Source organism: Oncorhynchus masou, chromosome 7 (genome assembly GCF_036934945.1).
Source record: "Oncorhynchus masou masou isolate Uvic2021 chromosome 7, UVic_Omas_1.1, whole genome shotgun sequence".
NCBI classification, from domain to species: domain Eukaryota; kingdom Metazoa; phylum Chordata; class Actinopteri; order Salmoniformes; family Salmonidae; genus Oncorhynchus; species Oncorhynchus masou.
Window position 1 is genome coordinate 11914756 of NC_088218.1, and position 15311 is coordinate 11930066.

The following is a 15311-nucleotide window of genomic DNA, read 5'->3' on the forward strand; positions in this document are numbered from 1 at the left end:
ATCATCAACTCCTTTCAGTGCTCATGAAGAGATGAGGAAGTGAGCTGAGGAAAGGAGAGAAGCAAAGGATACTTTGAAAGGAGTGACTTGAGGAGGATAGTGGATATCCAAGCCTATTGGCACACAGCCCTTGTATTTATTGTAATAGATACTTTCTGAGTTTCAGAATAAGAGCGAGTGAGCAGACACAGAGCATGGGCTCCTGAGTTCTGCAAATAGATTTACATTTACATTTAAGTCATTTAGCAGACGCTCTTATCCAGAGCGACTTACAAATTGGTGAATTGGATTTACAATTGGATAAACGTAGATAAACTTTTTTTCACAGGGACTTGTGCAGGATACTAACCTCAACATCAAAAACTTAATTCCAAGTCACAATTCCATACCTAGAACCTTGATTTTGGACAAAATTACCTGAATGGACTATTGCTACCAAGGATTATCAATAAGGGAACTTCGAACAGACCAAGACCTGCTGAGGAAACACGGCGGAACATGGAAATACCATCCAGCACAAAACTGAGTGAGCAGTGTTCAGCCTGGACCTATTTGTAAAACCAAAAATGTAAGGACAATAATCTAGGTAAATTTAGTTATGTAAAGCTTAATAAAATGGACCTACTGAGCTGCCAAGCTGCGCGGAAAGAAACTGATGGAAATTAGCACTGAAGTGTGAAGTGAGAGGTATGAAAAATCTTGAGCCTAAAAATGGCAGGAGAGTTTCACCCCACCCACCCAAATGCAGAGGCCTGGGATAGTCAGGCTATCCAGATGGCCAAAGTGATTTACTTTAAGTAGCAGTTCTCTCTCTGCCGGTCTAACTCCAAGAAGTTCCGGAAAATGGTTAAAGACCTGGAGGATAAACCTCACATCTGCCCATGTCTCTTAATGTTGATGATGTGGTTGTTACTGACAAGGAGCACATGGCTGAGCTCTTTAATCACCTCTTCATTAAGTCAGGATTCCTATTTGACTCTGCCATGCCTCCTTCCCTGTCCAACATTTCCTCATCTCCCACCCCTTCTAATGCGACTATCCCCGATGCTCCTCCCTCTTTTCCCCTGCCCCGCTACAAACTTTCTCCCTGCAAAGCGGTCACTTAGTCCGAGGTGCTAAAGGAGGTCCTTAATTAAACTTGACCCCCAAAAAACAGCTGGGTCAGATGGTTTAGACCCTTTCTTCTTTAAGGTTGCTGCCCCTATCATCGCCAAGCCTATCTCTGACTTTTTAAACCTGTGTCTCCTCTCTGGGGAGGTTCCCATTGCTCTGACCTTTTTAACTTGTGTCTCCTCTCTGGGGAGGTTCCCATTGCTCTGACCTTTTCAACCTTTGTCTTCTCTCTGGAGGTTCCCATTGCTTGGATGGCAGCCACGGTGCATCCTTTATTTAAAAGGGAGATCAAGCTGATCCTAACTGTTATATGCCTATATTTTTTTCTATTTTGCCCTGTTTATCAAAAGTGTTGAAAACTTGTCAATAATCAACTGACTGGCTTTCTTGATGTCTATAGTATTCTCTCGGGTATGCAATCTGGTATCCGCTCAGGTTATGGATGTGTCACTGCAACCTTAAATTAAATTATGTCACCACTGCACTTGATTCTAAGAAATGTTGTGCTGCTATTTTTATTGACTTGGCCAAAGCTTTTGATACGGTAGACCATTCCACTCTTGTGGGCCGGCTAAGGAGTATTGGTGTCCTGAGGGGTCTTTGGCCTGATTTGCTAACTACCTCTCTCAAAGACTGCAGTGTATGAAGTCAGAACATCTGCTGTCTCAGCCACTGCCTGTAACCAAGGGAGTACCTCAAGGCTTGATCCAAACAAACCCTGATTCAGGTGACCATCCTACCCATGCTAGATTACAGAGACATCATTTATAGATCGGCAGGTAAGGGTGCTCTCTAGCGGCTAGACGTTCTTTACCATTCGGCCATCAGATTTGCCATCAATGCTCCTTATAGGACACATCACTGCACTCTATACTACTCTGTAAATTTGTCATCTCTGTATACCCGTGGCAAGACCCACTGGTTGATGCTTATTTATAAAAACCCTCTTAGGGTGGAGTGAGGCCTATCTATGATACCTATTGCAGCCCTCATCCAACACATACAACACCCGTTCTGCCAGTCACATTCTGGTCAAGGTCCCCAAAGCACACACATCCCTGAGTCGCTCCTCTTTTCAATTCGCTGCAGCTAGTGACTGGAACGTGCTGCAAAAAACACTCAAACTGGTTTGTTTTATCTCCATCTCTTCATTCAAAGACTCAATCATGGACACTCTTACTGACAGTTGTGGCTGCTTAGCGTGATGTATTGTTGTCTCTACCTTCGGGCCCTTTGTGAAGTTGTCTGTGCCCAATAGTGTTTGTACCACGTTTTGTGCTGTTGTCATGTTGTGTTGCTACCATGCTGTGTTTTCATGTGTTGCTGCCATGCTATGTTGTCATCTTAGGTCTCTCTTTATGTAGTGTTGTGTTTTCTCTCTTGTTGTGATGTGTGTTTTGTCCTATATTTTTATTTTATTTTTAATCCCAGCCCCCATCCCCGCAGTACGCCTTTTGGTAGGCAGCAATTGTAAAAAAGAATTTGTTCTTAACTGGCTTGCCTAGTGAAATAAAAATGTAACAAAACATTTCTTTAAAAAAAAACTGTGGGGTAAAACTTTGTAACACCAAACTTTGACTTAACATGATCTTCTCCAACCTCATCCCACTAGTCAAGGCCTTTTAGTGTTTACTTCAGAGTTAAACTGTAAGCTTTGGTCAAATACTATCTGTTTACTCTCCTGTCTCTCTGTAATTCAGGTGGACATTGATGTCTGTCCCAGTTCAAAATTGCACCATATTCCCTAGATGGTGCCCTACTTCTGACCAGAGCCAATAGGAGCGCACTACAACGAAAGTGCACAAAACAGGGAATAGGGAGACATTTCAGACACACCCCACTTTCTACTCTTTCTGTCATTCTTCTAAAATTAAAATAAACCCTGTGTTCTTTACCCCACCATCTTCTTTATTCCGTCTTTTCTTTATATCTGAAATGGGTAAGGGTATGAAACATGTAATACCACCTGAAGACCTTGTCATGCTTGCTTACGGCTCAGTGAAAACATGCCCCGGGTTTTGGACGACGCCCGGTCTCTTCTCCACCCATGTTTTGCTCCAATAGTCACCCATTTAGAGCAGAGCTGTTAATTGCACTCACCTGGTGTCCCAGGTCTGAATTAGTGGTGATTCTTCCCTCCAAGAACAACATTGAACATCCCTGATTTAGATAAATGTAGGATCTTAATTTGAGTCGGTTTGATACAGCAGGAAAATAATCTTGAAGCAACAGGAAATGTGAATTATTATGTGGATTATAGCTAATGGACATTTTTGTAGGGGTTGATACATTTTTTGTCAGGGCAAATCAAGTCTGACATTTTCAAGTAGAAATTACAAACTTTAGCAACAAAATCATGATCAAATTAAGATCCTACATCTGTACTGTCTGCTGCTACTACAGTATTATAAATCAGCTGGCACGGATGTTTGATAGCAGGCTATCAATGTGCATAATACTTAACAATCGGAGAGAGAGTAGGAAAAAATAATTTGTCCCTCTGCATATTGAAAACACACACACTGATCCTGATCTGCTGCTTCCTTGGTTTATATTAACGTGCAGGGAGATTATTAACCTAGGTATTGCCAACCTCTATTTAAGCATTTTAAAACGTACATTTTTCCAATTATGAGTGCGCTATCATGCGATCCGTCTATCTGTCAATTACAGAAACAATTACAAATACAGTAGGCTATGGCCAGATCAGCATTTCAGACACACATCCCCTGGGTTAGTCACTGTTTTTTACAGGACCTGATGACCAAATTCAATAACAATACCAAGCATCAGAAGAAGAACTCCCCTGTTAAAGACATCCTGAAGATCAAACTACAACCAGTGAATGTCGATCCTCCACCGTTGTTCAGCTACAAAACCATCCCCATCATCCACAAGGAACTCCTGACTCAGTTTGAGGACCTAGAACAGAACGTTCTAGAATAAACGGAATGTCTGGGTTCCGTAGGGGTGACAGACTTTCCAGAATGTTAATAAACCAAGAGAGAACTCTCTTGTTGGATAACCAAAATGTTATTTTGAATAGTATATTGTGTCATATTGTACCCTTATCACTTATATTAAAGGAATATTGAATATTGTTTAACTACAATTACCTGTATATGTATGATATAAACTCAGCAAAAAAAGAAATGTCCTCTCACTGTCAACTGCGTTTATTTTCAGCAAACTTAGCATGTGTAAATATTTGTATGAACATAACAAGATTCAACAACTGAGACATAAACTGAACAAGACTAACAGAAATTGAATAATGTGTCCCTGAACAAAGGGGGGGGTCAAAATCAAAAGTAACAGTCAGTATGTGGTGTGGCCACCAGCTGCATTAAGTACTGCAGTGCATCTCCTCCTCATGGACTGCACCAGATTTTCTAGTTCTTGCTGTGAGATGTTACCCCACTCTTCCACCAAGGCACCTGCAAGTTCCCGGACATTTCTGCAGGGAATGGCCCTAGCCCTCACCCTCCGATCCAACAGGTACTTGAACAGGCATGGGAAACAGTGTTTAAACCCTTTACAGTGAAGATCTGTGAAGTTATTTTGATTTTTACGAATTATCTTTGAAAGACAGGGTCCTGAAAAAGGGACGTTTTATTTCTTTCTGAGTTTACATTGCATGATTATATTCACTAAACAGCAAAGCACTGCATTTTGAAAGCATTGTTTTTAAGCACTTTGAATTGCATTTTTGTAAGAAATGTTCTATATAAATAACATTTTGTTACATAGTAATGTAAGCCTATAAATGTATTTGTTGTGGAGTAACAGAGTCAGTCTCTGGACTGGTACAAGGGCACTAGCTGGGCCCATATCCATAAAGCATCTCAGTAGGGGTACTGATCTAGGATCAGTTGTAAGCTTTAGATCATAATGGACAAGATCGCATGGACAGGAGGGATCTGATCCTAGGTCAGCACTCCTACTCTAAGACTGTGTATAAGGGCCTGAGAGGATGATGTCACATGGGGTATTTAGAAGTCCAATAGAGTCCCTGTAGATGGAGCCATTTCCCTGATATTTAGACCCTAGTCAAATCAAATTTTATTTGTCACATGCACCAAATACAACAACCTTACAGTGAAGATAGTTATGGCAGTGAGGTAGTTCCTCTATGCCAAAAGCGTCCATAGTTGAAACCAGACCTTGGTCACTGTGTTGCATAGGGCCAGTTTTCAAGACTATGTAAACCCCATAACACCAGGCAGTGTCACACCTTACCCTGCAATAACACTGGGTAACTGAAGTGTCATCAAGGACAGACCATTTGAGGAGTTTAGTTAATATCAAATCAAGTTTTATTGGTCACATACAGATGGTTAGCAGATGTTAATGCGAGTGTAATGAAATAGTTGTGCTTCTAGTTCTGACAGTGCAGTAATATTTAACAAGTATTTTAACAAATTTACAACAACTACCTTATACACACAAATGTAAACGGATGAATAAGAATATGTACATGTAAATATATTGATGAGCGATGGCCGTGCGGCATAGGCAAGATGCAGTAGATGGTATAGAATACAGTATATACAGTTGAAGTCAGAGGTTTACATACACTTTAGGTTGGAGTCATTAAAACAAATTTTTCAACCACTCCACAAATTTCTTGTTAACAAACTATCGTTTTGGCAAGTCGGTTAGGACATCTACTTTGTGCATGACACGCAATTTTTCCAACAATTATTTACAGACAGATTATTTCACTTATAATTCATCGTATCACAATTCCAGTGGGTCAGAAGTTTACATACACTAAGTTGACTGTGACTTTAAACAGCTTGGAAAATTCCAGAAAATGATGTCATGGCTTTAGAAGCTTCTGATAGGCTAATTGACATAATTTGATTCAATTGGAGGTTTACCTGTGGATAAATTTCAAGGCCTACCTTCAAATTCCGTGCCTCGATGCTTGACACCATGGGAAAATCAAAAGAAATCAGCCAAGACCTCAGGAAAAAAAGTGTAGACCTCCTTAAGGTTGGTTCATCCTTGGGAGCAATTTCCAAACGCCTGAAGGTACCACGTTCATCTGTACAAACAATAGTACGGTAGTATAAACACCATGGGACCACGCAGCCATCATACCGCTCAGGAAGGAGATGCGTTCTGTCTCCTAGAGATGAACATACTTTGGTGAGAAAAATGCTAATATATCCCAGAACAACAGCAAAGAACCTTGTGAAGATGCTGGAGGAAACTGGTACAAAAGTATCTATATCCATAGTAAAATGAGTCCTATATCAGCGTAACCTGAAAGGCCGCTCAGCAAGGAAGAAGCCACTGCTCCAAAACCGCCATAAAAAAAGCCAGACTACGGTTTGCAACAGCACATTGGGACAAATATCATACTTTTTGGAGAAATGTCCTCTGGTCTGATGAAACAAAAATATAACTGTTTGGCCATAATGACCATCGTTATGTTTGGAGGAAAAAGGGGGAGGCTTGCAAGCCGGCACGGGGGTGGCAGCATCATGTTGTGGGGGTGCTTTGCTGCAGGAGGGACTGGCGCACTTCACAAAATAGATGGCATCATGAGGCAGGAAATTTATGTGGATATATTGAAGCAACATCTCAAGACATCAGTCAGGAAGTTAAAGCTTGGTCTCAAATAAGTCTTCCAAATGGACAATGACCCCAAGCATACTTCCAAAGTTGTGGAAAAATGGCTGAAGGAGAACAAAGTCAAGGCATTGGAGTGGCCGTCTCAAAGCCCTGACCTCAATCTCATAGAAGATTTGTGGGCAGAACTGAAAAAGCATGTGTGAGCACGGAGGCCTACAAACCGGACTCAGTTACACCAGCTCTGTCAGGAGGAATGGGCCAAAATTCACCCAATTTATTGTGGGAAACTTGTGGAAGGCTACCCGAAATGTTTGACCCAAGTTAAACAATTTAAAGGCAATGCTACTAAATACTAATTGAGCATATGTAAACTTCTGACCAATTGGGAATGTGATGAAAGAAATAAAATAATTTTTAATAGGATTACATTTCAGGAATTGTGAAAAACTGAGTTTCAATGTATTTGGCTAAGGTGTATGTAAACTTCCGACTTCAACTATACATATGAGTTGAGTATTGTAGGATATGTATATATTATTAAAGAGGCGTTATTTAAAGTAATTAGTGAAAACTTTTAAGTCCATTTATTAAAGTTGCAAGAGATTTGAGTCTGTATGTTGGCAGCAGCCTCTATGTTAGTGATGGCTGTTTTGCCTCTATGTTAGTGATGGCCTTGAGATAGATCTCAGTCTCTCTGTCCCAGTTTTGATGCACCTGTACTGACCTCAACTTCTGGATGATAGCGGGGTGAACAGGCAGTGGCTCGGGTGGTTGTTGTCCTTGTTGGTAATCAAGCCTACGACTCTAGTGTCATCTGCAAACTTGATAATTGAGTTGGAGGCGTGCATGGCCACGCAGTCATGGATGACCAGGGAGTACAGGATAGGGCTGAGAACGCAACCTTGTGGGGCCCCAGTGTTGAGGATCAGCGGAGTGGAGATGTTGTTTCCTACCCTCACCACCTGGGGGCGGCCCATCAGAAAGTCCAGGACCCATTTGCACAGGGCCGGGTCGAGACCCAGAGTCTCGAGCTCAATGACGAGTTTGGAGGGTACTATGGTGTTAAATGCTGAGCTGTAGTCAATGAACAGCATTCTTACATAGGTATTCCTCTTGTCCAGATGGGATAGGCTAGTGTGCAGTGTGATGGTGATTGCGTCATCTGTGGACCTATTGGGGCGGTAAGAAAATTGGAATGGGTCTTATTATGCTATTCCCTACGCCTTAAGTAGGGAATAGCTACACTGTTTGTATTCGCCCATGTTTCCAGTCACCTTTCCATGATTAAAAGCGGTGGTTCGCACTTTCAGTTTTGTGCGACTGCTGCCATCAATTCACGGTTTCTGGTTAGGGAAGGTTTTAATAGTCACAGTGGGTACAAGATCACCGATGCAGTTGCTAATAAACTCGCTCACAGAGTCAGTGTATAGGTCAATGTTATTGCCTGAGCCTACCCGGAACAGATCCCAGTTCACATGATCAAGGCAATCTTGAAGAGTGGAATCCAATTGGTCAGACCAGCGTTGGATAGACCTGAGCATCAGCGTTTTCTGTTTTATTTTCTGTCTATATGCTGGGAGCAACAAAATGAAGTCATGGTCAGATTTCCGAAGGGAGGGCGGGGAGGGCTTTGTATGCATTGTTAGAGTAGGAATGGTCCAGAATGCTACCAACCCGTGTCACGCATTCGATATGCTGATAGAATTTACGAAGCCTTGTTCTCTGATTAGCTTTGTTAAAATCCCCAGCTACAATAAACGCAGCCTCAGGATATATGGTTTCCAGTTTACATAGAGTCCAGTGAAGTTCTTTCAGGGCCGTCGAAGTATCTGCTTGGGGGGATATACACGGCTGTGACTATAATCGAAGAGAATTCTCTTGGTAGATATTGCGGTCGGCATTTGATTGTAAGGAATTCTAGGTCAGGTGAACAAAAGGACTTGAGTTCCTGTATTTTGTTATGATCACACCATGAGTGGTTAATCATGCGGCATACACCCCTGCCCTTCTTCTTACCAGAGAGATGTTTGTTTCTGTCGGCGCGACACAGGAAGAAATCCGGTGGCTGTACTGACTCTGACAACATATCCTGAGTGAGCCATGTTTCCGTGAAACAGAGAATGTTACAATCTGTGATGTCTCTCTGGAAGGCAACTCGTGCCCTAACTTCGTCCACCTTGTTATCTAGAGATTGGACATTGCTCAGAATTCGTGGATGGTGTGCTCGCCTTCTAAGTCTGACATGTAGGCTGCTCCGTCTTCCTCTCCTGCGGCGACCGCGTTGTTTTGGATCGTCCTCTGGGATAAGATCCCATGTCCAGGGTGGAGGTCCGAACAATGGATCCACTTCGGGAAAGTTGTATTCCTGGTTGTAATATTGGTAAGTTGACGTTGCTTTAAAATCCAATAGTTCTTCACGGATGTATGTAACAACACTTGAGATTTTCAGAGCTAACAATGTAAGAAATAGTACATAAAACAATTACTGCATAGTTTCCTAAGGACCTGAAGCGAGGTGACCATGTTTTTTTGTTGTTGTTTTTTTGCATTAATTGTCCAAAAACTATGGCTAAATCATTGTGCATGACTTACTCTACACAGGAAACACATCTTATCGTGTTCACATATCTAAAAGGTAGAGCTATGTTGTTCTGGTTTAAGACAACTTTGTCAGGACAGGGTAATAGTTCCCGTGAAACCATTCATTATGATGTGTATTGCAAAAGACCACCTTCTGCCAGACAAATTATTGCACAAGCATCACATAAACAACTACTGTTAGAATACTGGAAACAATCACCATTTACATGGTGCTATTTTTTGCGTGTTGTGGTGTGTGGTATTTTCCACTGTGCAAGAGCTTTCTCGTAACTAAAATGCTCTACTTCAACTAATTGTGTCATGAGTCATACAAGTATTTTGTTTCTGTGATCCTTACTGCAATTTCATTGGCCATTTCCACAGAAGTCACAGCTTTAGAACAAAAAGGAAGTTAAGCAGCTGATTACTGTAATCATGACATTTTACTAGAAGATAGTTACACAAATGGATTGACCATTCATGTATATATATATATATATATAATAACACACTAGGACTAGCTGGAGTTGTTAGCTTGCACTTGTGAAAGCATGCATTATACTGCAATAGTAACTATTGATTCAAGTTCAGGATGTAATCCTCTTGGTGGTGCTGTGATCTGTGTCACTGATTTAATAAAAACAACAACAATGCAATTCATCTTTTAAAAAGACCATACCTACAGTTAGTTACATCATGATATGTTGTATGGTTTTCAGTATTTGATACTGTTAAGTTTAATCAATTTGTGAGGGAGAATGCTGCAACTGTTCAGGTGGTGTACAACAAGTCTCTTACCTCTGGTCTGCATCTTGAGGTGGTCTTAGTTTTGAAAGACAGTTTCTGTTCTGATATGCCAAGACCACGATATGTACTGAAATACAAACCAACATGATAGGAAAAGTCTATATCGATATTACACAAGTAACATCTATATTCTCAGCATACAACATTAAAATGTTAAACTATTTAAAACGTGTGCTGAATTCAGAGCAGATCCCCACCAGCTGCAACCTGTTCCATAATCATAAACTCTTCAAATACTCAGCCCTTCCACGCTGCCAGATCGTAATCTCTGCTCAGTCAGCCTACGTGTCTAGCTGTTTGTTACTGTTTGATCCTGTTATGCCTGTTTTACTTGACTGACGCTGTTCTCTTCTCCGCTAGTTAACCCCGTTCTGACTCTGGTCCCTGTCTCCAGTCCCACGTCTCGTCATCCTGCTACTCTTTCCTGGATTCTCCATTCTACTACTCCCTTGGATTCCACTCCGGACCTGCTTACCCTGTCTCAACCCCTCTCGCTCCAGCCTCAGCCTCCGGACCTGCTTACCCTGTCCCAACCCCTCTCGCTCCAGCCTCAGCCTCTGGACCTGCTTACCCTGTCCCAACCCCTCTCGCTCCAGCCTCAGCCTCCGGACCTGCTTACCCTGTCCCAACCCCTCTCGCTCCAGCCTCAGCCTCCGGACCTGCTTACCCTGTCCCAACCCCCTCTCGCTCCAGCCTCAGCCTCCGGACCTGCTTACCCTGTCCCAACCCCTCTCGCTCCAGCCTCAGCCTCCGGACCTGCTTACCCTGTCCCAACCCCTCTCGCTCCAGCCTCAGCCTCCGGACCTGCTTACCCTGTCTCAACCCCTCTCGCTCCAGCCTCAGCATCAGCACCTGCTTACCCTGTCCCAACCCCTCTCTCTCCAGCCTCAGCCTCCGGACCTGCTTACCCTGTCCCAACCCCTCTCGCTCCAGCCTCAGCCTCCGGACCTGCTTACCCTGTCCCAACCCCTCTCGCTCCAGCCTCAGCCTCCGGACCTGCTTACCCTGCCTCAACCCCTCTCGCTCCAGCCTCAGCCTCAGCCTCAGCACCTGCTTACCCTGTCCCAACCCCTCTCACTCCAGCCTCAGCCTCAGCACCTGGTTTCCTGCAACCCACCTGAGCTACCCCTGGCCTGCACTCCCTCTTCCCCCTGTGTTTAAATAAATACCTTGGTTACTTCATCCCATTCTCCTTGTCTGAGTCTGCTCTTGGGTTCCCCTGTTCCACTCCGAGTAACATGCACCCTGAGTTATTCTAAACCAGTTTTACAAGACATCACACATTTGTAACAGAACAAGGAAGACCGTAATAAACAGGATGTTAATATTGGTCTGCATCCCACATTCAACATATGTTGTGACATCATATCAAAATGTGATATTTTAATTGAAGATGTGTCACACCCTGAACTTAGAGATCCTTTAAATTCTCTATTTTGTAGGTCAAGGTGTGACTAGGCTGGGAAATCTATGTTTATATTTCTTTGTTGGCCGAGTATGGTTCCCAATCAGAGGCAGCTGTCTATCATTGTCTCTGATTGAGGATCATACTTAGACAGCCCTTTTCCAAATTGCATTTGGCTCAGAGTAGGGCAGCACGGCTGGCCCTTCAAAGTACACGGAGAGATAACAATGATATGCATGTCAATCTCTCTTGGCTCAAAGTGGAATGTTATGTCCAATTTGTTAGTCCAATTTGCTGAGTAATGTTGGAGGCTATTTTGTAAATTACATTACCGAAGTCAAGGATCGGTAGGATAGTCAGTTTTACGAGGGTGTGTTTGGCGGCATGAGTGAAGGATGCTTTGTTGCGAAATAGGAAGATTTAATTTTGGATTGGAGATGCTTAATGTGAGTCTGGAAGGAGAATTTACAGTCTAACCAGATACCAAGGTATTTGTGGTTGTCCACATATTCTAAGTCAGAACCGTCCAGAGCAGTGATGCTAGATGGATGGGCGGGTGCGGGCATTGATCGGTTGAAGAGCATGCATTTAGTTTTACTTGCATTTAAGTGTGGTGTTTAATGGTGTTGTCTGCGTAGAGGTGGATCAGAGAATCACCAGCAGCAAGAGCGACATCACTGATGTATACAGAGAAAAGAGTCGGTCCGAGAATTGAACCCTGCGGCACCCCGATAGAGACTGCCAGAGTTCTGGACAACAGGCCCTCCAATTTGACACACTGAACTCTATCTGAGAAGTAGAGTTCGTGGCAGTCATTTGAGAAACCAAGGCTGTTGAGTCTGCCAATAACAATGTTGTGATTGACAGAGTCAAAGGCCTTGGCAAGGTCGATGAAGACTGCTGCACAGTATTGCCTTTTATCGATGGCGGTTATGATATCGTTTAGGACCTTGAGCGTGGCTGAGGTGCACTCATGACCAGCTTGGAAACTAGATTGCATAGCGGAGAACTACAGTGGGATTCGAAATGGTCGTAATCTGTTTGTTACCTTGGCTTTCGAAGACTTTAGAAAGGCAGGGTAGGACAGGTATAGGTCTGTAACAGTTTGGGTCTAGAGAGTCTCCCCCTTTGAAGAGGGGGATGACCGTGGCAGCTTTCCAAGGAGGAGGAGTAGGAGGAGGAGTAGGATAAGGGTACGGCTTAAGGTTATAAGAACTGGTAGTCTAGTGCGTTGGCGACAGAGAATAAAAGGAGCAGATTTCTGGGAGTGGTAGAATAAATTCAAGGCATAATGTACAGACAAGGGTATGGTAGGATGTGAGTACAGTGGAGGTAAACCTAGGCGTTAAGTGACGATGAGAGAGGTTTAGTCTCTGGAGGCACCAGTTACACCAGGTGAGGTCTCCGCATGTGTGTGGGGTGGGACAAAAGAGCTTTCTAAGGCATTTTGAGAGGGACTGCAGGCTCTACAGTGAAATAAAACAGTAAGAGTTAGCCAAGACAGCAGTAGACAAGGCATATTTACATTTGAGAGAGGCATAAAGCAACCACAGGAGTTGATCAGGAGAGCTAAGACAGGTAAATGGCGATGAATGGGCAGAGCGGGTCAGTTAGGTACATACAGGATCGGACAACATGCCCTCCGATTTGACACCCTGAACTCTGTCTGCAAAGTAGTTGGTGAACCAGACAAGGCAGTCATTAGAAAAGCCGAGGCTACTGAGTCTGCCAATAAGAATATGGTGATTGACAGAGTCGAAAGCCTTTGCCAGGTTGATGAAGACGGCTGCACAGTACTGTCTTTTATCGATGGCGGTTATGATATCGTTTAGTACCTTGAGCGTGGCTGAGGTGCACCCGTGACCGGCTCGGAAACCAGATTGCACAGCAGAGAAGGTACGGTGGGATTCGAGATGGTCAGTGATCTGTTTGTTGACTAGTCTTTCAAAGATCTTAGATAGGCAGAGCAGGATGGATATAGGTCTGTAACAGTTTGGGTCCAGGGTGTCTCCTCCTTTGAAGAGGGGGATGACTGCGGCAGCTTTCCAATCTTTGGGGATCTTAGACGATATGAAAGAGAGGTTGAACAGGCTGGTAATAGGGGTTGCAACAATGGCGGCGGATAGTTTCAGAAATAGAGGGTCCAGATTGTCAAGACCAGCTGATTTGTACGGGTCCACGTTTTGCAGCTCTTTCAGAACATCTGCTATCTGGATTTGGGTAAAGGAGAAGCTGGGGAGGCTTGGGCGAGTAGCTGCGGGGGGATGCAACCAAGAGGAAAGCTATGAAATGAAGAGTATAACTCTTACTCTGGGGAATAATTTAATACATATTTGTGGGAAAATATGTTTCAAAAAACTTATATTCTAATGATGTTTAGGCCAGCAGAGAAGGCCTTGCTGGCCCTGTCGGCCCACCACTGCTAACAACTAAGTCTTCAATAAAACTCCCAGGGCGTGACTTTTCTTGAATTAATATATTGAAAACGTTTATGTTGTGAAACTGCAAAATATGGAAAATAATATACTTTAGTATTCAATTCACACTGACATACTGTAGCTGTACATTATACATTTGAAGTTGCATAAATACAAATCACGTGCTAAGGTACCATGCATCGGGCAGGATACCAAACCATATGGCTAAGTGTTACTCACATGGTAATTGCCAAACTCCTTTCATTACTCAAATAATGTTTCAACCATCTATGGAGAATAACAACGCATATTACACTAGAAACAGTAACAAAACTACAGTATTGTATATTTTACAATTCGTATGCATGACGCACGAGCAAAGTAATACAGCTAATGACATATATGAAAGGCATTGCAATTTCAAATCAAATCAAATTTATTTATATAGCCCTTCGTACATCAGCTGATATCTCAAAGTGCTGTACAGAAACCCAGCCTAAAACCCCAAAGAGCAAGCAATGCAGGTGTAGAAGCACGGTGGCTAGGAAAAACTCCAGAGAAAGGCCAAAACCTAGGAAGAAACCTAGAGAGGAACCAGGCTATGTGGGGTGGCCAGTCCTCTTCTGGCTGTGCCGGGTGGAGATTATAACAGAACATGGCCAAGATGTTCAAATGTTCATAAATGACCAGCATGGTCAATAATAATAAGGCAGAACAGTTGAAACTGGAGCAGCAGCATGGCCAGGTGGACTGGGGACAGCAAGGAGTCATCATGTCAGGTAGTCCTGGGGCATGGTTCTAGGGCTCAGGTCCTCCGAGAGAGAGAAAGAAAGAGAGAAGGAGAGAATTAGAGAATGCACACATAGATTCACACAGGACACCGAATAGGACAGGAGAAGTACTCCAGATATAACAAACTGACCCTGGCTCCCCGACACATAAACTACTGCAGCATAAATACTGGAGGCTGAGACAGGAGGGGTCAGGAGACACTGTGGACCCATCCGAGGACACCCCCAGACAGGGCCAAACAGGAAGGATATAACCCCACCCACTTTGCCAAAGCACAGCCCCCACACCACTAGAGGGATATCTTCAACCACCAATTTACCATCCTGAGACAAGGCGGAGTAAAGCCCACAAAGATCTCCGCCATGGCACAACCCAAGGGGGGACGCCAAGTCAGACAGGATGACCACATCAGTGAATCAACCCACTCAGGTGACGCACCCCTTCCAGGGACGGCATGAGAGAGCCCCAGTAAGCCAGTGACTCAGCCCCTGTAATAGGGTTAAAGGCAGAGAATCCCAGTGGAAAGAGGGGAACCGACCAGGCAGAGACACTCCTGGGCCAGACTACACTCAATCATATGACCCACTGAAGAGATGAGTCTTCAGTAAAGACTT